At 38.8% G+C, this 22,369-nt stretch overlaps 1 protein-coding gene across 4 annotated transcripts in view; it reads right to left on the bottom strand.

Moving 5' to 3' along the window:
* Window positions 1-22,369, bottom strand: part of SLC44A1 (solute carrier family 44 member 1) — a 184,704-nt gene that overhangs the window by 138,822 nt on the left and 23,513 nt on the right. The window contains exon 1 of one of the 4 annotated variants that reach the window (XM_037738225.1): window positions 10,284-10,288. The exons of the other annotated variants lie outside the window; for them this stretch is intronic. The gene's annotated coding sequence lies outside the window, so the exon portion shown is untranslated. Of the gene's footprint in view, window positions 1-10,283; window positions 10,289-22,369 lie in introns of those variants that run through there. 4 annotated transcript variants of the gene reach the window in all.

Below are 22,369 nucleotides of genomic sequence, written 5' to 3' on the forward strand. Positions count from 1 at the left end.
ATGACTGTCTTTCTTGCATGTGACCACATGATAATTACTGGGCAGAGGCCAAGTTAATCCTGCTCTGCAACATAGCTAATAACATATTTTATCTCTATTAATTTAGAAACAATCAAAATTACACAGACAAGCCTTGCCTGCAATCCTCAAACAGTATCTCTAACTCGTCTTTCTTCTGAATCAGTGGTAAGCAACCCTTATAATTTAAAATTACTATTTAAATTTTTTTAACTATAGTTTTCATGGGCTTCATTTTTTTCCCATCACATCCTACAAAGGTCAGAATTTCTTCAGTACCTGATGATACCAAGACTGATAGACCAAAGCTCTACTTTCCACCTCCCATCTGCTACAGAACAGTTTCCAGACTGTTAAGAGTTATGTTGACTTTTCTTGCTATGCTGTAAGCATTTTTTAAAATCTCACACATATGCAATATAAGATTCTTACTCCTATCTTGCTCCCTTTCCACAGTGGAACAGATAGAAACTGACTTACAGGCCGGGCACAGTGGCTCATGCCTGTCTGTAATCCCAGCACTTTGGGAGGCTGAGATGGGCGGATCCCCTGAGGTCAGGAGTTCGAGACCAGCCTGGCCAACACAGTGAAACCCTGTCTCCACTAAAAACACACAAAAAATTAGGCAGGCGTAGTGGCGGGCACCTGTAATCCCAGCTACTCAGGAGGCTGAGGCAAGAGAATCACTTGAACCTGGGAAGCGGAGGTTGCAGTGAGCTGATATTGTGCCACTGCACTCCAGCTTGGGTGAGAGAGCAAAACTCCATCTCACAAAATAAAAAAAAAAAGAACTGACTTAATAGAGAAGTAACATGAAGATTACATTGATCATAAAATAGCAAATGGGAGGGCAGAATTTGGCAAATTTATGTTCTAAATCAAAATTACATATTGTCTTCGCCAATTAAGATGGTTTCGGTTCACAGGAGTCATGCACTGAAACAAATATGCGTTCACTTCTATGGCACTGGGATAAAACTCTTAAGTGAACCAAATCCCTATAGGAGAGACCCATAAGGTGAATTGGGTTCCCTTCCTTTGTGTTCCTACAGCACACTCTGTATATACCATCACAGTAATTATCATTCCATATTATAATTATTTATGTTTTCCAAGGTGATGACTTTTTGATGGTAAGTGTAATGTGTCTATTTTTTGTTTAACCCAAGGATTAACATTGTTTATAGAAAACACTCAAATATTCTTCAAATGAAAACCTAGTCCATGCAAAACAATGTGTTCAGAAGCTTCCTCTAAATGGTTGAATATATAATGTTCAGTCTTCCCACTTTATTGCCTACTTGGAGACAGGGACTTGGTTTTGTTAACTCTTACGTCGCCAGTAGTTATAGCAGCTAGCACGTAAGGTCTCTTACCTTCAGAGTGGCATCATGTTAGAACAGGCTACCTTACTGCTTCTCTTGCATGAGACTATTTACCCAAAAAGTATTCTATTGCATCATAAGCGGACTCCTTCTCCCACAGATATTATATGGTATGTTTCTTGTTAATGGATTATATGAGAAAAATTAATCTCATTTTAGTTAAGTTTTGGAAATGTGGGTTAATGAAGTCTAGTATTTCAAGCAGGATTTCTTTGAGCCTTTATTGTAAGATTCTCCAAAACATATTTGGTCATACACCCATTGAGAGAAGTGGATGCAGACAATGCCAACCTCTCTCATATTTCTAAAAATCACAGAATAAGAGTTTTATAGTTAGGATGCTACTCCCACTGAAAAACTTTCAGAAGGCTGACAACATTCGTTAAGACTATGCTGTAACTGAAAGCAATATAAATTGGCTAACCATTTTTAGAAAGTAATTTGGCAATACATTTTAGAAGCCCAAGGAAATAATCCAAAATATTAAAATAGGGTCCAGACATGGTGGCTCATGCCTATAGTCCTAGCACTTTGGGAGACTGCGGTGAGAGAATCACTTAATACCAGGGGTTTGGGACCAGCCTGGGCAACATAGTGAGACCTTGTCTCTACAAATAATTAAAAAATTAACCAGGCATGGTGGCATACACCTGTAGTTCTAGCTACTTGGGAGGCTGAGGTGGTAGAATAATTTGAGCCCAGGTGGTGGAGGCTGCAATGAGCTGGGATCACACCACGGTACCCTGGCTGGGGCAACAGAGCGAGACCTCGTCTCAAAACAAAAAACAAACAAAAAAACACATTAAAATAGCTTTACATGTTCAATGCAATGCTATTATGAGAAAAAATTGTTTGAACATTTATAGAATGTTTGAACTATTAATAGGAAATAATTAAATATACAACTGGGATATTAAGCAGTCATAAAAATAATTATGAAGACTGTATAGTAACATATAAAAATGATTATCATAAACAGTTATATTAGAAACATGGTTTGCAATTGTATCTATGCTCTGATTATACAAATATGCAAAAGAGAATATGCAAATATGTAAGCATTGGAAAGGGATGATGCAATTTTTAAGTAGTTTGATCTATAATGCATTTTTCCCATTCTGATTTCCATTAATGCTTTTTAATTATGAAAGAAATAACAAATATATATATATTAGCTCCCATTTATCCGGATTATGCTTTTTCTACTTCCTCATTATATCACCTATAAAAAGATACAGTATCAAAACCAGCAGAAAATGTTTAAGTCATTTTACCTAACATTTATTGATGGGAGATCAGAACACTTCAAACTTCCTTGGAAAGCTGTATGCTGAGAATCACCTAGGTAGGAGCAAGATTTCTCCCAAAGAATGCAGGAAAACCGGCAGTTTAGAGAAGTAAACTGGTGTGGAGAGGGAAAGAAACACAAATCTGGGCTTGAATTCTAGCTAGTCTTCTAAATAGGAGTATGATCAGCTGAACTGACCTCCCCATCTGCCAGGAAAGGACAACCACCCTGTACCATGCATTGTTTTCAGCATACACTACTTTAAGTTCCTAGAACTAGGCCCTAAATCATTGTTAATATCCTTTCCCAATGGGCTACAGGGAAAATCTTCCCTTAAAGCACTTAAAAAAGTGAGTTGCCACAAATATTCATCTCAAACATCTTTAAGTTGTTCCCATATTGTATGTATTACAAAATATGTGCTTGAAAACTGAAAAACTGGTTGTAAGGGAAACACAACCAGAAGAAATGAATGAGTGCACAGTTTTATAGACAATTGTGGAAAGAAACAATTAGTAACTTTCAAATGACAATACAATGAGAAAAACTGAATTGCCTTTTTTATAGCTTAAACTTTCCACAGCTTTATTGAGGTATAATTGAGTAGTAAAAAGTATATATATTTAAGGTGTACAACATGATGTTTTGATATACATACACACTGTGAAGTCCTAAAGTTTTAAAGAAAGTTGAAGGAAACTTCAATTCTGAAACCCATAATCAACCAAACTATTAAAAATCCATTCATTCGATAAATAATTTATTATCATACGAAAGGAACTGTGCTGGAGCTTAAGAGATTCAGCTACTTTACTTTCAACTTTCTGCTGTTTTCTTACTAATTTACCTTCCTCATCTCTGGGTTCTACCTTTTCTGTCCTCCCTTTTATATTTTATTTTTATTTTATTTATTTTTTAGAGACAGATCCTCCTCTGTCACCCAAGTTGCAAAGCAGTGACACAATCATAGCTCACTGCAGCCTCAAACTCCTGGGCTCAAATAATCCTCCCACCTTAGCCTCCTGAGTAGTTAGGACAACAAGTGTGCACTGCCATCCCTGGCTGGTATTTTTATTTTTTGTAGAGATAGGGTCCTGCTTGTTACCCAGGCTGGTCTCAAACTCCTGGTGTTAAGTCATCCTCCTGCGCTGGCCTCTCAAAGTGCTGGGATTACAGGCATGAGCCACTACGCCTGCTTGTCCCCCCTTTTATAACACAACCCACTTGAGTTCATAATTGAGCGTTGGCAAAATGATAGGAAAAACTGCGCACATTAAGGTAGAAAAAGGTTATAGAGGAATCATAATTAAGAATATTACCAAAATGATGTTCATACAAGTATTTAAAATGACTGTGTAACACTAAATCATAATACTATACAGAGATAGATTTTAGCCAGTATTATTGAGCATATTCCATGTGCCAGACATTTTGCCTGTATTAATCCATTTATTCTTCAGAACTAGTGTTATGAAGTTGATGGTGTTATTGTTCCCATTTTACTGATAAGAAAACTGAGGCAAAGAGTGGTTAAGTAATAACCCCAAGTCAAATGGTAAGTACTACGGCAGGAATGTGAACCAGACAGTTGGGCTCCAGGACCCATGACACTTTCCTCTGCTCTGTTTACTGTGGTTAGCATATCCTGTGTAGACACTGTGGAATAAACTATGCGGAAAAAAGGAGGGAAAAGAGGAAAATGAGAGGCATAAGAATTGTAGTAAAAATGCTGCAGTACATTCTGTATCTCTTTCTCTCTCTCTCTCTCTCTGTCTATCTATCTTATTTGAGACAGAGTCTCACTCTGTTGCCCAGTCTGGAGTGCAGTGGCATGATCTTGGCTCACTGCAACCTCCACCTCCCAGGTTCATGTGATTCTCACACCTCAGCCTCCCAAGTAGCTGGCACAGGCATGTACCACCATGTATGGCTAATTTTGTGTTTTTAGCCAGACTGGTAAATTATTTTTTTACATGGATAACTTTCTTACAGGAAAATTATAGGTAATAACCAAGAATAACATGTTATTAACATATTTTGTCTTTTAATTTCAAAGGTGGTTTTCAAATGTCCAAATATTACTCTTGATATTTGAAGAAAACACCTGCAGTGATATTTAACAGGTGCAAACAAACTGTTGTTTCCTCCTCACCATCTGTAAATTCCACCTAAATTCTGTGAAACACCTGATTGTATTTCAAAAACAATAATACCTAAAGTGCTACTTTGCTATTAAAAAAATCACATATAATGTCCGTCAACCGGTGAGTGATTAAACACAATACGGTACATCTATATAATAGAATATAATTTTGCGATAAAAATAGTGGTGATACATGCTACAATATGAATGAACCCTGAAAAGATTCTAAGTGAAAGAAACCAGGCACAAAGCCCATATATTATATAATTCAAATTATATGAAATATCCAGAATAGGCAAATTTATAGAGACAGAAAGTGGGAGTGGAGGGAAAATGATGAATGACCGCTAATGGGTATGGGGTTTACTTTGGGATGATAAAAATGTTCTAAAACTGATTGTGGTTGTGTTTATACAACTCTGTGAACATACCAAAAATCATTTTTATGGTATATGAACTGTATCTCAATAAATTCGCTATGTGTATTAAAGAAATCACATTAAAACACTTCAAAGGGTCCACATTGGCCACTTCACATGCAGAGTTCTGCTGACTTCGTGACAGACTCCATATGAACATTTTTCATGTAGTTACCACATCAGACATAGAAGATGAAAGCAGAAGCTCTTTAACTAATGTAAAGACTTGGGTAATAATGAAATTTCATGAATGAAAGCATATTTCTGAGAAATGAGAAGTTACTAGAATTACTAGATAAGGTGCTGATTTTCAATCCCTCTGTAGGCAACACAAGGGGAAAGGGTAAATAATGTTACAGAGAACTAAAATATAAAATAGATCTCAGAAAAATCATCTTAAAGAGACCAAAGGACTCATGTGACAAGGCAAAACCAGACTGCAACATAAACACAGCTACAGAAAGATAGTACTTCTCAGGGCCCGGGTGTGGTGGCTCATGCCTATAATCCCAGCACTTTGGGAGGCTGAGGTGGGAGGATTGCTTGAGCTCAGAGGTCAAGACCAGCCTGGGCAACATAGTGAGACTCCCATCTCTTTAAAAAAAAAAAATTAAAAAAAGAAAGACTGTATTTATCAGAAAATAGGAAATGGATAGGGCAGGAAGATACATAGCTACTATTTATTTAGCACCTATCAGGTGCCAGGACTTGTACCTGGGTAGTTACAGTGAAAAATAAAAGTCTGAGAAATAAACCTTGATACTGCTTTCCAAACTGTGTTGGAGAAAGGGTACTGCTCTTCCAAACTGTATTGGGGAAAGGAACTCTAGCACCTAGCCTCTCATGCAGATGTGCTTTTATTGCTGAATAGACAATTCAGGCCACTGCGGCTATGCCATGAGTCATCCAGCCTACTCCCCTTCATGTGATTCCATGTCATCAGGCAACCTTCTGACTATCCTCTTGCCTCCCGCAGGTTGACAAGTGTAGTGCACAGCGTAACTAGAGAGCTATAGAAAAATAATAAGGCAATAGAGCAATGGAGGTTATTGCATTTACAGACAATTGGGAAAAATATATACAGACTAAGCTGTTAACACTTGTTATCTCATGAGGTGGAATGAGAAAGGACTCATACACATTGGGATTGGATTTTTAAAAAATAACCATACTACTTTTCTATTAAGAATAAATGTAATGGTTCTTAATAATAATTTGGCTTTACTTTCATGCTTACCAAACTGACTAAAAATTTCTGGTCTGCCTGTCAATTGATTCTTTAAAAAATTAGCCTTCTGAATTGATAGGTGAGCCTTATGATATAGTTTTACATGAATTCACATTAGCAGAAGGGTACACTCTAGATCTAGCAAAATTGAGATCTGAGTCTCCAAAGCTCCAGGGCTTGGTGGATTCTAAGGTCAATGACACTTAGTGGAGCCTCTTCACAGCCATCAGCTGGCCTTCCTTGCTAAAATTTAAACCACCCAAGTACTTCCCATTCAAATTCTACAAGCAGAAAATATTAAAGAACTACAATTTAGACCACTTTCAGAGAACTTCTCCCAGCATTTCAGTATAATTTACAAATAAGCAGCTCTTGACCTGCCAGCTTGCCTTTAATCTTGGGATACAACAAGGTGTTTCTCCACAATCAACCAACCTCCAGCACCCTCTTCATGCCCTGAAATAGATCAGAGCCATGGAGGAAGTCCTCAGAACATGACAGTGCTGAGTTTAACCTGGCCCTACAATTTGGGTCCAAAGTCCAACTAAACTCCCACCTCTGGCCCAGGGTTCAAAATTAAAGGTTGGAATACCCTGCAGCAGGGACCACTGAATATGCACTGACATTTCAGCATCAGATAACCAGCTGGCCTTCAGCTATCCCTAAGTATGACCAATGGGTTATTATCTCCAAGTGACTGCTGAATCTGAAGATGACATATTGTCACAAAACCCCCAAATACTCCTTCTTGGCAAATTCCAACTAGTAAAAAAATCAAGACCTGTCAGGCATGGTGGCTCTCGCCTGTAATCCCAGCACTGTGGGAGGCTGAGGTGGGCGGATCATGAGGTCAGGAGCTCAAGAGCAGCCTGGCCAACACGGTAAAACTCGTCTCTACTAAAAATACAAAAGTTAGCTGGGTGTGGTGGCGCATGCCTGCAATCCTGGCTACTCAGGAGACTGAGGCAGGAGAATTGCTTGAACCCAGGAAGTGGAGGTTGCAGTAAGCCAAGATCACACCACTGCACTTCAGCCTGGGTAAAAGAGCAAGACTCTGTCTCAAAAAAAAAAAAAAAAAATTAAGACCCAATCTATTATTAAGAAGGAAGTAGAAAAAAAAATAATATAGACCACTCAAACATCAAATTGACAGTCTGATTAGAAGACTACTAACAGTCCTTTCCAATTCTGAGATTCAATGGTTCCATGATCAGCAAACATTCATAAGAAAACATACAGACACACCAGAAGCTGAGTTAAGGAAAACCAGCTAAGGGTCTAAAGTGATTAAAGAAAAACTCACATAAAAAGATTAGACACGCCCAAATAAGTGAGGGAAAACACTGAATCATCAAATTAATAGCTCTACAAATGAGAGATACTAAACTTGTTCTTAAAATCAAGAAAAATGAATGCTAATGAACCTAACTTGAATAAGTAAATGCTCTAAAAACACGGGCATCTGTAAACTTCCATACCCAATGAGTCATTAAGACATTGCACTCGTAAGAAACGATTGTCGTCCATCTATCTCCAAAGCCAGGTCCCAAGCTCATTCAGACCTTGACTGGTTTGTATACAATTATGGCAATTCATCTTGCCCAGCAGCCAGTCTTCTATGTGTTTGTTACAGCTACTTTTCTCACAGTGTAAAATTAATCTTTATTAATCCCACAAAAGTAACTATTTTCTTCTCTCTTCAGTCTCTGCACCCCATCCCATCCCATGTCAATTGTTTCTTTCTGTATTGCCCTAAGTAATAATTCTGAATCACAGGCTTCAAATAACTATACAACTTGAATAATATGGCTCCCAAATTCGCAAAGTCTTCATTTCTCTGAAACCCAGTTAAATCCTGCTTCTTTCCACAAAGTCCACCCAAGAATAAGCTGATCTTCCACTAGAACCACAGATGCAATCACAAAGGAACAACCCATTTTAAGATGGCACATGTAAGCCTGGGTAACCAAATGACCAGCTAGCAGTCATCCACTGTGGAATAAAAAGGGCAAGCCCTTGATGGAAGCCCTGTGTCAACCAACAAACATGTTACAAGACCCGAAGCCTCTATACATTCAAACCTCCTTTCTGATGATATGTCTGCCTGGCCACTATGAGACACATCCTTTACTACAAGGTATCACCTGAGCCATCACTCCTAGACACAACCCTTCATGCACTCACATACTACCACTGCCTCTATGAATCATCTTTCTGGTGACCACATTTATGAAAACTGTTATAGGCAGTAATTAAACAATGTCAAAAAGATGGTTTTTAAAAAAGAGAGAAAGAATATAAGCACCCTACCAAGGAAGAGAGTAAAACACATGTGACACTGTTGAGAGTATCACAGGTTTCAGAAAGAAAAGAAGCCACCAGAGGATCATCTCTGTTCTGGTCCAGAGCATTTGCCTAGCCACACCTCTCTCCTTAGTCTTCAGCCATTGTATGACTTTGTTCCCAAAGAAGTTGCTCCCAGAGTTGCTCTAGCAACTCTATAGGGATTTCTCTACAGGAGAAATAAATCCCTCCATGTGCAGGTCCAGTTTCCTGTCAAGGTGCTCTTCAGGACAACAGTGAATTTTTTGCTCTATTATGTCTATCTTATGCTTCTTGGGGAAGGCACCTACAAAAAGAAATGTGCTCTGGCCTGAGAGTTGCAAGCTTACCTCAGTGGGCTGGGTGATCTCCAGATGGTTTCTCAGCATGTTCTGCCATGCCTGTGGCATTTGTGTGCTACAGCGAGCTCACATCAGCTCACGCCAGCTCATGAGAGCCAACCTTGCACATTTCTTCCCAACTCCTACTCATGGACTTTATGTTGGTAGCTTAAAATTGGTCATAGTGGGAGTATGCTTCTTGCTTAGAATCATTTTGTAAATCATTTTGTCAATTTTACTCAAATCATGTTAAATTTAATTGGAACAATGACATCTCAATATTTCAGTTTTTACATCCAGAAACAATGTATATCCCTCTGGTTCATTTATTTATTTTTTAAATCTCAAGAAAAGTTTTATAGTTTTCTTCATTTCAATTGGACATATTTGTTAGGGTTATTTCTAATTTTATATTTGCTAAAACTTTGATAAAAACATGGATTTTTTTAAACACTATATGTTTCTAACTGGTTATTGCTAACACTTGAGAAAGATAGCGATTTTTGTATACTTACCAAATATAGCACTTATAATTTTTAGTTGATTTCCTTTGTATTTTATCTCCTTTTAGATCATTATACTTACTTTGGTTTTGTGGATTATTGCACGAATTAGAACTTCTAGAACAACGTTAATGGTGATAGAAGGTTTACTTATATATTCCTGATGTAAACTGAAGATGCTATAGTGTATCACTGTCAAGTACAAGACTGGCTTGTTGGTTTGAGATGATGGATCTTATTAAAGATAGTTTTTTTAGTTGTAAAATGGCTTTTTAAAAAATATAGATGTTGAGATTTTTCAAATGTTTTTTGAGCATAGTAAAATAATTTAAGGTTGTTCTTACTATTTTAAACTGAAAAATCCTAGAGTATCAATAAGGAAATTGATCTGCATTTGGTTCCTGGATTGAAGGGCAGATCTAAGGAGTCCTAAGTCAGCAGCATGGTTTGTTCTGCTGCAGTGTGTTTCTTTGACAGGCATTACCTCATACCTGACTGGCAACAGATGAATGCTGTTGGCATAATAGAGAAGTCACATTGGCTCACATGTAATTTTTCCCAGCATAATAATGTTTTCAAGCAGAGACAAGTTTTCTCATGATTATTAAAGAGAAAGCCTTTGCAATATAAGATGACCTGGGCGGCGGGGGGGAAAGCTGAAAGTCTAAAGTAGTGACTTACTTCAGCATAAGTGGTAGTTGACTCGGTGGCTTCAAAAACCACTATACTTTCCTTCTTTTAAGTTATCTGCAAAGCTGCAAATGCAGATGAGAAAGCTGCAAATATGGCCAGGCATGGTGGCTCATGCCCATAATCCCAGGACTTTGGGAGGCCGAGGCGGATGGATCACTTGAGTTCACACCAATAAGCACTTTGGGAGGCTGAGGCAGGTGGATCACGAGGTCAGGAGTTCAAGACCAGCCTGGCTGGCCAACATGATGAAACTCAGTCTCTACTAAAAATAAAAAAATAAAAAATTAGCTGGACAGTAGTGGCATGCTTATAATCCCAGCTACTCGGGAGGCTGAGGCAGGAGAATTGCTTGAGCCTAGGAGGTGGAGGTTGTGGTGAGTGGAGTTCGTGCCACTGCACTCCAGTCTGGGTGACAGAGTGAGACCCTGTCACACACAAAAAAATAAAAAAAACAGAAGGCCAGGTGCGGTGGCTCATACCTGTAACACCAGCACTTTGGGAGGCCAAGGCAGGCAGATCACAAGGTCAAAAAATGGAGACCATCCTGGTCAACATAGTGAAACCCCGTCTCTACGAAAAATACAAAAATTAGCTGGGCATGGTGGTAAGTACCTGTAATCCCAGCTACTAGGGAGGCTGAGACAGGAGAATTGCTTGAACCCAAGATTGTGCCACTGCACTCCAGCCTGCGACAGTGCAAGACTCCATCTCCCATCTCAAAAAAAAAAAAAACAAAAAAGGCTGCAAATACATTCCTCCCTATATTAAAACAATGGATTAATTAAGAAGGCTATATACTGGATCAGCTTTTAAATTTTGATACAAATGGTCTCTATTAGAAGCAAATTACCCTCTAAGACTATTTCTCAAAGAAGAAAGCATGAGTCCAGGGTTTACAGATACACAGAATTTTCTGACTGTAATACTAGAAACAAATACCAGTTAGGCTTGACTATGCTAGTTCTTGTTTTAGTTTGTTTTTTAGTATTTTGTGTCAACAAATGAACAACAGCCACTAACATTTTGTGAGTAATTCCCATGCACTACTTGGTGACATGGGAAGGACTGGGTCCTATCAAACTACTTGGTTTACAAGTTGCTCAGTTTTAATTGGTCAGTCCCAACTCTATTTTTCCCATCAGCACTACTGCTTTCAGTGCCTGATTTTGCAAATATGAGTTGTTTACTGTATTTTTAAATTATTGTTGAGGCTTCCATTTTATTCTATTTTTGTTTGTTTTTTCCAGGTTCACCTATACGGTGTGGCAGGAAAAATATTTGGATCCTCCTTGTGGAGCCATTGGATCTAGTGCCACCTGCTTACCAGAGTGTGGCCTGCTTGAGATTTGAGATATTTTTGTAACCCTGTTAGCTAAGAGGCATGAGTACCTGCTATCAGGAAATCTAAGACACTTGATTTAAACACTGAAAAGTTTAAATCATTATCATGAATGGAGTAACTGCAGTACAGAGAGGGGTGTGCAATTTTTGAAGTGTATTCAAGAGATAAGGCTAACCAACACTTGGGTTCCACTGTCTCACCCACGACACACATCTATCACCAGCTCCTGATATTTTACACAACCTGCTCCACCAACAGCCTTCCCTACTTCAGTAAACAGTAATTTCACCTTCAGGTGTTCAGACTTAAAACTTTATTGCCACTTTCTCACAGCATATATCCAGTTCATCAGGAAATGCTGATGGCCCTGTCTTCCAAATATGGCCAGAATCTGACCATGTCCTATCAGCTCTCCACTGCTACCATCCTGGTTCAAGTCACCATTATCTGTCACCTTGATTACTGCAATAGCCTTCTGTTTCCACACGTGTCCCCTCAGTACTACTTTCAATAATGTGATCAGAAAGCCAGTTATTATTATTTCTCTGCTTAAAACCCCATAATATCTTCCTGTCACGTGCAGAGCAAAAGCCAAGTTTTTATAATGGCTTGGAACGCCCAGATGCTCAGGCACAAACGAGCCTTGACTTGCTGTTCCCTTCCTTCCACTTCTCAGACCACTCTGGTTTTCTTGATGCCGCTTCAGCTATCAGGATTGCCTCCTGACTTTTGCACTTGCTATTCCCTCTGCCTGCAATGTTCCTTTCTTAAATATCAAGCTGGTTTGCCCCCTCATCCCAGTGAGGCTTTTCCTAACAACCCTATTGTAAACTGCAGACACACACACACACACGCACACACAGGCTCCCCATCCCCATTTCCTAACTTAATTTTCTCCAAAGCAGTACATATCTTCATCTTCTATACTATATATTTTACCTGTGTCTCTGTTTTGTCCCCTAAAAAACAGGGGTTCTTTGCTGTATCCCCAGTACCTAGAAATCTCAAAAACTACTTACTGAATGAATGATTCAGGTTCACTGCATGCTGTGATGAAGGCAGTGATAGACTGAGATTGTGACTCTTGAGTCACCTTAATCTTCACAAATCCAAGAAATATTTGAAAGAGGATGAAGAGGTATATAGAAGTTAACTTTATTTTAATGCAGTCATATAGCTAGGCTGTGAAAACTTTTTCAAGAGATTTACTAAGCTGCTTCCTCAGATCAAGGACACTTGGAATTAAAGGGCTTGGAGTGGCTCAACTTGTCAGACCCCCTGTGGACTCATAAGATTGTTCTTCCGGCTGAGCACGATGGCTCATGCCTGTAATCTCAGCACTTTGGGAGGGTAAGGTGGGCAATCACCTGAGGCCAAGAGTTTGAGACCAGGTTGGTTCAACATGGTGAAACCCCGTCTCTACTAAAAGTAAAAAAATTAGCCAGGCGTGGTGGCAGGCCCCTGTAATCCCATCTACTTGGGAGGCTGAGGCAGGAGACTCGCTTGAACCCAAGAGTTGGAGGTTGCAGTGAGCTGAGATCAAGCCGTTGCACTCCAGCCTGGGCAACAGAGCAAGACTCCCTCTCAAAAAAAAAAAAAAAATACATACACACACACACACACACACACACACACACACACACATACATATATATAATTTATACATATAATATATATATTTTGGTTCTTCCCTGAGGTGACAAGACATCTGATCACACCAAAACTGAAACTACAGAAGCAAAAAAGCAGTAGCACTGCTGATATGATCAAGGAAATACAAGTGTTCTGATTCAAACCAGACATGTGGACCAAATAAGCAGAGACTGCATTCATTTTTCATAAACTGACCAACCCCCAAACTCAATAGAATCACTAAATTTTAAACATAGAGAATATTTCCCGGAAATCAATTTCAAAAGAAGGTTACAAAATTTTATAAGGAATCACATTTTCATTGTCTGTGTTTACCTCCAACGTGTATACCTCAGGGACAGGCCTGAATTACCAAGCATTTATCCCATTGCCATGGCTCACATTTTCATGAACAAAATACAAGAGCTGAAAGCAAAATATAACCAACAAAAACTCGATATTCGTGACATTCTGAAGATGAATTTACAAAGCTTAGAGCTATCCCAAAACTTCTCACATGCAGTCAACTTTGGAACGTGTTTACAATCCTTGATGCTGTAAAACACATCATTTTTCATGAAAAAGCTGAAATCAAAGCTGCAGCTACCATCTGTGATGTAAATCTAGCATTACAACAAATTGAGATAGGCCTCACTAATACATGCTACAGTTGTAGAGTATGGCTGTTTCTTAAACACCACTTTCCTGTCAAGACTAGCTCCAAGCCTTTAACTATGTACTTCTGAAGGAAAAAAATTATTTTTCAAACTGATTTCAAATTAATTTTGGAATCATAATACTACTGAACTGTTTTATATCATTATTGTTAAGAATTTAAACTTCATTTAGGTCCCCATGTGTGGATTTCAGATTATATAATTCATTGTTCTAAAAGCATAGGTGCTTACTTTTCAATAGGATCAAGGTTATGAAAGATAGAAATGCCTGAGAAACTCATAGATGGCATTGGAGGAGATAACTAAGAGTTCCTGGCTCTACTGCAAAAAAGCTACTACACGACATAGGCAAATCATTTAACTCTATGTGTGCCTTATTTTCCTCACCTGTAACAGTTGCGAGGCTAACCACAGTATATGTGAAATACATACCACTATATATACCAAAGTAACACTGGACACAAGCTGTGTTGCTATTATTTGCTCTACCCACACTGTTCAATAATATCTTATTAAATTCTGGGTAGAACTTGTTTCATGCTCAGAATGATAGGGCCTCATCCTATGCTTTAAAAAAATTAATATTGCTTTAGGTAGGTGACAAGAAACAGTTAGGTAACAATACCCAAGGTAATGTATGCTGTGTTCAGAGAAGGGAGTGGTCAGTGTAGACTGAAGAGGAAGGCTTCTTAAAAAGAGAGAATATGAACTGGCTCATCAGGATAGGATTCGGGTAAGAGGAAGAAAAATTCCAAACAAGGACCTCATAAGTAAAAGCAGCGAGGCAGCAGTAAAGATGCTCATTCAAAAAGGCCAATACACCTCCACCAGTACAATTCTTGTTCAGTGACATAGGCCAGATAAGTAAACTGAGGGCATAGCCCAGGGGGAGGTTTGAATCTAATGCTGATATAAAAGATATATTGCAGAACAGGAAAAAAGTGGAAAAGAAGCAGCTTCATGTTGCTTAAGGGAAACATCTGGTAAAATGAAAATTAGTGGTTTATCTAGTAAATGGATGAATAAGAGTTTGCTATAAAAGCATAAGCAAAACCTTACTGATGGATATATCCTTTATTGGTTTTTTTTTTAACTGGCTTTATTTACTACTTTTACACTAATGTCAGTATTACTACCCTACCATGTCTTTAAGTACCATGAAACATATTTATATGCATAAAGAATAATAAGCTATAGAACTATCATATTCATTAACATGTGACTGTGTGGGTGTGGTTAAAAAGCAGAAGAGGACAACTGGGAAGGGGTTCCATGCAACTTAAAAATGCTGTTTGATCTCCAAGAGCATCATAGCCAGGGAAAGTAGATTATTATTAATACTACTAAGAGAAAAAAAAATCAGACACATATTGTTGAGGACAAAATCAAAAACAGTGATTTTAGAGGAATATAAAACTGCTTAACGAAGTGTGATATGGCTATGTTCAATAGTATGAACTGTCACTGCTCTGTGACTGCAGGTAAAAAAAAAACTCAGACAATATACTCAGAACATAACATTTGCTAGTAATGGCCTCACATCTTCAAGATTCCAACTGCTTGAATGAAATTCACTCAGTTGCAACTTTACACAAATCATCCACCATGAAATGTTATAAGAGCCCAGCATCCTGAGTTTACATATGAATTTTTCAAATCAATCCTGTTCAGTCAGAACTGGAAAAAAGCAAAAAAGGAAAAATACAGCTTATAAGTATTAATAAAAGCCAAATGTAATCCACTCATCTCCACAGTCTACATGAAACATGTAGACAATAAGGAGTAGCATCCACCCCCTTCTAACATAGGTTCTAGGAATAGATTTTGGTCACTCATACGCTAATCAAATTCTTACTGTAATAAAAATTATCAGGCTGGGTGCAGTGGTTCACACCTGTAATCCCAGCACTGTGGGAGGCCGAGGGGGTGGATCACCTGAGGTGAGGAGTTCAAGGCCAGCCTGCCCAACACTGCAAAACCCCATCTCTACTAAAAATAGTAGTAAAAAATATTAGCTGGGTATGGTGGTGTGTGCCTGTAATCCCAGCTACTTGGGAGGTTGAGGTAGGAGAATCCCTCGAAACCGGGAGGTGGAGGATGCAGTGAGCTGAGGTCACACCACTGCACTCCAGACTGGGAAATGGAGCAAGACTCTGTCTCAAAAAAATATATATATATATCAATCAACAGCAATAGTTTATGCCAAATGGTGGAAGTCCTTTGAGAATTACAATGTCATTATTAAAAATATAGGAAAAGAGTCTGGGCATGGTGGCTCACACCTATAATCCCAGCACTTTGGGAGGCTGAGGTAGGCAATCACAAGGTCAGGAGTTTAAGACCAGCCTGGCCAACATGGTGAAACCCTGTCTCTACTAAAAATACAAAAATTAGCCGGGTATAGTGACTGGTGCCTGTAATATACATATGAAAGAAAATTAAATGTACTGAATGAAATTATTTTAACATTATACTTAATGTGGCATAAAATAATCTTTTTCTTTTTATTACCTACTTTTATGCATGTGTCACAAGAAAGGCTAGAGGCTTTGAATTTGCTTGTATCTCTTAGCAGATGGGGAGACCTACTTTCAGCATTTGTGCTAGCCAATGCTGCACAAATTGAATTTTTTCAGCTGACCAGTAGCCCATTCAACAACCTTAAGTGGAATTTGGGATACCTAACAAATAGAGGAAAGAAAATAATATAAGACCTGTGTTCTAATTCCAACTCATTTGCTTACTAGCTAATTAATCTTAGAGCTTTAACCTTTATGAATCAGCTTTTTCACCTGTAAACTGAAGAGTGATACCTAATACATAAGGTTATTTTTTTTCTTCTCTCAGCCTTTCTCAAAGGGATATAAGTTCTTAATGGTGGATCCAGATTTTCTACATTGAGAGACACAGGCAGTTCTCTGATTGGAAGGGGGTACATGAACATGCCTCTGCATAGCACTGCACTGAAGATGATGAAAAGATTAATTGTCCTATCAAATAAAGGGGACTTGATGGAGATGCCAAGCAGTTAAATTCTCCCAAACTCCTCTCCTTGATCCCAGCACTGCCTGTTGTGGTGATTACATATTACAAAAAGGAGATGTGAGGTAGGAGATACAAAGACAAAATATTCACAGTACAGACTCATATAAGGTGTACAATTTTAAAAGTATGTATTATTTCCTTTAGATTAATTCAGTAGAAAAAGTCCAGCCTTCTAGATTTTCTTAGGAAAATTAAACCCTTTTATCAGAATTCAATTCAACTCAACTTTGAACTCTTATTATGTGCAAGCTACTCTATTAGATACTGTTGAAGATGAGGAAAAAAATAAAAAGTCTCTTGCTTTCAACTAATATGTAAAACAGAACAAAATAATTTCTACACTAAGAAAACAAAAATATTATGAAACCGAAGTACAGACTTCCATAATCCTAAAACTAGCACTTAAGATCACAATCAGGCCGGGCACAGTGGCTCATCCTGGTAATCCCAACACTTTGGGAGATCAAGGCAGACTGATCACCTGAGGTCAGGAGTTTGAGACCAGCCTGGCCAACATGGCAAAACCCTGTCTTTACTAAAAATACAAAAATTAGCCAGGCATGGTGGCAGGTGTCTGTTAATCCCAGCTATTTGGGAGGCTGAGGCAGGAAAATCACTTGAACTTGGGAGGTGGAGGTTGAAGTATTTTGTGCATGCCGAGATTGCATCACTGCATTCCAGCCTGGGAGACAGAGGCTACTCTTTACCCTTCTGGTCAGACTTGACTTCATACTATAGATAAACATACACTCCAGCCATCCCAAACCACTTTTGCCAAACACATTATGCATTTCACACTTCTATGTCTTTCTCCTACCATTCCTGCAGACTATAGGTCCTTTATTGATATCCTGTAAGACCAAATTCCATTCCTTTTCCTTCCACCCACTTGGAATTAAGGGAGGTGATTTCGGGGGAAAAAAAGATACCAGGGACCACAGGAGAGGAATGAAAGATCTGTACCATAAGAGTGATGAGATAAATGAGATTAAAAATTTGTCAGAACCTTCTAGAAAACCATCATCCCATACTATATAGAAAATTAACAAGTCTAACAAGGTCTGACAGGAGGAATCCAAGAGGTGAGAGACAAACCTGTCAAGATTATGGGATAACAAGAAAACCAGCAGCAGGAAATGTGTCCAGGAATTACAAAACGGAAGGACTTAAAGCCACACTTGATCTTTTCATGTATTATTCCAACGGGAATAAAAATCGTGTGAAAAGTTAACCACTGATTACACAGATGGCATCAAAGAATAGAATTTAGTTTTTATCGTTTTAAGATGCTGCAAAGATTAAGCACTTAACCCTAGAAGAGGGAACCTAATTAAGTCTGGAAGAATGCCTTTGTTCAGAAACTGTCCTGTCTCATCCAAAGGGCTCTGAACTAAAAATGGAGCAGTAGAGAGAAACAATGTAAATTGATACAATACTGCATCATTCATTCAACAAACATTGACCAGGTACTGTTCTAACACTGGGGATACAGCAGTCAACAGTCCTGACAAAATCCCAGTGCTTATGGAGGGAGAAAGCCAATAAAAATAATAATGATTTCAGGTGATGTTCAGCTTTGAAAAAATACAGCCAAGTACAGAAACAGAAAATGACAGCTAGGGTAGAAGGTGTAGAACTGAGGGAGGACATCTGGCAGATCTGAGGGTAGAGCCAGAGAGAAAAGGAAGGCCCTGAAAGACAAAGGATCTCGACATGTTTGACAACAGTGAACTTGGCCAGAACATAATAAATGAGAAGGGTGGTAGTGGGGAGATGAAAGGGAGGCAGAGTCAGAGTAAGGTAGAGAAGAAGTCTGGATGTTATATTTATGTGTGATGGAAGCCTCTGGAGCGGAGAGGATGTGGAGTCTGAATCACCTTTTTGATCACTCAGGCTATTGAGTGAAGAAAGGACTGCAGGCGGTTAAGCACAAGACAACTGTGAGCTGGACTAGGGTGGCAGCAACAAAATTGACACGTCAGATATGACATGTAAAGAAAGACTGCAGACAGTCTTAGGAGAAAAATTTTTAGAAAAAGGGACATCACATATGCAACCTCCAATGTCGATAAAACAGTGGAGAGGATGATCATGCACAAAATACGGCTGGGCTCCATGAGAGTAAGAGTTGTCATGCGTTGTGATTATTTCCAAAGCCCAGCACAATGCTTGGAACATCAGCAGGTATCAGGAAAAGATATTTTTTCCAACAAATTTTGACACTTTAATACAGGAAAGCAAGTATAACCTTACAGGTATTACCAAAATTTAGTGGGATGGGATTCAATATTGGTCTATAAACCTTTAAGCTCTAGTAGGTGACTAAACTGTTTCAAATAAACAAGCTTACTGAAACATTTACTGAGTGTCATCTGAATGTTACTAGTGAGGCACACTAAGAACAGAGAGCTAAGACCTGCCTCTCCTGCCTACCAAGGAAGAGTTCACACCCTGGTGGTCCAGACAAGTCACATGCCTGAATAAACATCAAGAAGATTTGTACAAAGAAGACTGCGCCAAGAAGACTGCTGGCAGCTGTCAGTAACTTTCAAGCAACAGCAGAGAACCACAGCAATGAAACACAGAGAGAACATGGCAGCATCCCTGGTTTTAAAAGGGGAAAGAAAGTGGACACTACACACTTAGCAATGAGCATAATGTCAACTCTGAGTAAAACCTAGAACAGAATACTGAAGGGAGAGCTGTGGGCACTTAGACAAAGAGGGAACCAGTTAGAGCCAACACATGCACCTGAGTAAGCCAATCCTGGCTAAAGTCTTGTCCATTTTTGATAGGAGAATGAAGACTGGGAAACACATGACATACCTGAATTTTATTAAAATTTATTAATCCTAACTCTGGTAATATTTCAGGGGATAAGATGGGAGGAAATGGATGAAAGTACAGATCAACTGTATAGGAAACTGCCAGGATGGTCTTGAGAAAAGAGGTGACTAGCTAAAGAGAGTGACTATCTAAAGACAGGACCTGAAAGAAAATGTTTTAAAATGTTTAACAATAAAAATAAAATGGTAATATCAAGGCCAAAAGATACTGTCATTAGGAGTTTCTCAAGGAAACAGGCCAGCCAGACCACCCTACAGTGAACGCCACAATCAGGTGTTCCCTAAATTAATATGAAGGCATAATTTGCTTTATGTCTACATGTTAATCAGATAATAGAAACTTGGGAAAGGAATAGCACATACACTGGATAATAAAAATAATAGTTCATGATAGTCTACAAAGCTGGGCAAAAATCAACAGCTTTAAATTTCTTGGGGAAAATTCCAACTTCATACTTAGGTTTTCAAAATCCTACAAGAAACAACAGCACAAAAGGGAAAGTTGGCTTTAAGGGCTTTGGTGAACAGCAAGGTAATGTTAAGTGAAGTTGCTGAAAAAGCAAATTCAATGTTAGGCAACATTAAGAACCCAGAAGAAAGAATTACCTGTATGTACTTTAGTGAGCTGCTTTTTGCATACCCTACTTTAAGAAGATCGTTGGACGGAAATGGTCAGGCGCACACCTGTAATCCCAGCACTTGGGGAGGCTGAAGCGGCTGGATCATCTGAGGTCAGGAGTTCGAGACCAGACTGACCAACATGATGAAACCCCATTTCTACTAAATACAAAAAAATTATCTGGACGTGGTGGCACATGCCTGTAATCCCAGCTACTTGGGAGGCTGAGGCAAAATAATCACTTGAACCCAGGAGGCAGAGGTTGCAGTGAGCAGAGATCACGCCATTGCAATCCAGCCTGGGCAACAAGACCGAAACTCTGTCTCAAAAAGAAAAAAAAGAAGATTGTTAAACTAGAACTCAGACCAATGAAAGAGACTTGGATAGTCACTTAAGAGTAAATGCTGACTAACTGAATACAGGCACTGAATTCTGCTCCCTTCCAAAACTCCAGTGAAATAATAGAGGGATTTAAAACATTTGGAACTAAGAAGCAGGTTGGAGAGAATAAATTGACCTAGTATACTCCAAAAAGCTGAATCCTAAACCAGCAGTTGGAAAAGATAGGGAGCTAATCCACTTACGCCACAAAACTCCCTCGAAACTCAAGAAATCGTGGTTTAAAATATCTTTGGAACTGCAGATGACAATGGGGCTAAAAATGAAGGATTCATTGGGCTGCATGAGAGCATTCAGATCTTCTGTGCAGTTGGACAGCTGCCCCTCTTCTACCCAGAAGAGCTGGACCACACACAGGTACCAAACAGAAAATAAAACGATGAAGTGAAAGTTTACACACTGAATATTGAAGCCAACCCCCACCCCAAACTTCTTTCCCTGCTTGAGTCCCGGGACTCTGGCAGCCAGACTAATATCCTTTCCAGGAGCCCAGAAGAGACTTCTTTGGAGAAATCTGATGAGTCCAAGAGAAAAGACCAACTGATACTGACCCTTGGTGCTTCCCAAAGAAAAAGGTAAGCCAGACCACTCCACAGAAAATGCCACAGCTAACAATCCCATGCCCAAATAATACAATGCTTTCAAACAACCTTTTAGGGCCCTGTCCCTAAATATTAATAATAACCACATAGCTAAGGATGAACAAACATTTAAGGAATCTTTTACCATGACAAACAGAAAAAAATAACTTGGAAGAAAAAAAATGATGCAGATGCAGACAGAAGTGAAATTGAAACACATACAGAGAGATAAGAATGGATGATATAAAAACAAAAAAGAATACTGAAGAGAACAAAGGCACTCCCTAGGAAATTAGAAATCATAGCTGAAATAAAAACACAATAGAAATACTGAAAGGTAAATTAAGGAACTCTATTGCAACATGGAGAAAAGACAAGGAGTTCAAAAATACTTTTAAAAGATAAGAAAATTCAGAAATGGGGAAAAGATGGGGGGAAAAAAACAAGAAATAATTAAGAAAAAATTTTCCCAACTGCAAACAAGAAATTTCCAGATTGAAAGAGCTCACACTGTATCCAGCATAATAGGCAGAAGGCCCATCACTGAAAAATGTCAGAAGGTGGGTTATGAGGAAGATCCTAAGAGATTTGAGAGAGAGTAAGTTTATTTTTTTTTATTTTATTTTTCCCACTTACTGGTATTCAAGAGAGAAAGTTTAATATGAAGAGTCAAGAATCAGAATATCAGACTTCAATCGTGACCCTAGAAGTCAGAAGCCAATAGAACAACTCATTTAAAATTCTGAGGAAAAATAACATGCTGCCAGGTGCGGTGGCTCACACCTGTAATCCCAGCACTTTCGGAGGCTGAGGCAGGTGGATCACCTGAGGTCAGGAGTTCGAGACCAGCCTGGCCAACATGGTGAAATCCTGTCTCTACTGAAAAAA

This window comes from Cebus imitator, unplaced genomic scaffold (genome assembly GCF_001604975.1).
Source record: "Cebus imitator isolate Cc_AM_T3 unplaced genomic scaffold, Cebus_imitator-1.0 Scaffold51, whole genome shotgun sequence".
Classification (NCBI taxonomy): Eukaryota; Metazoa; Chordata; class Mammalia; order Primates; family Cebidae; genus Cebus; species Cebus imitator.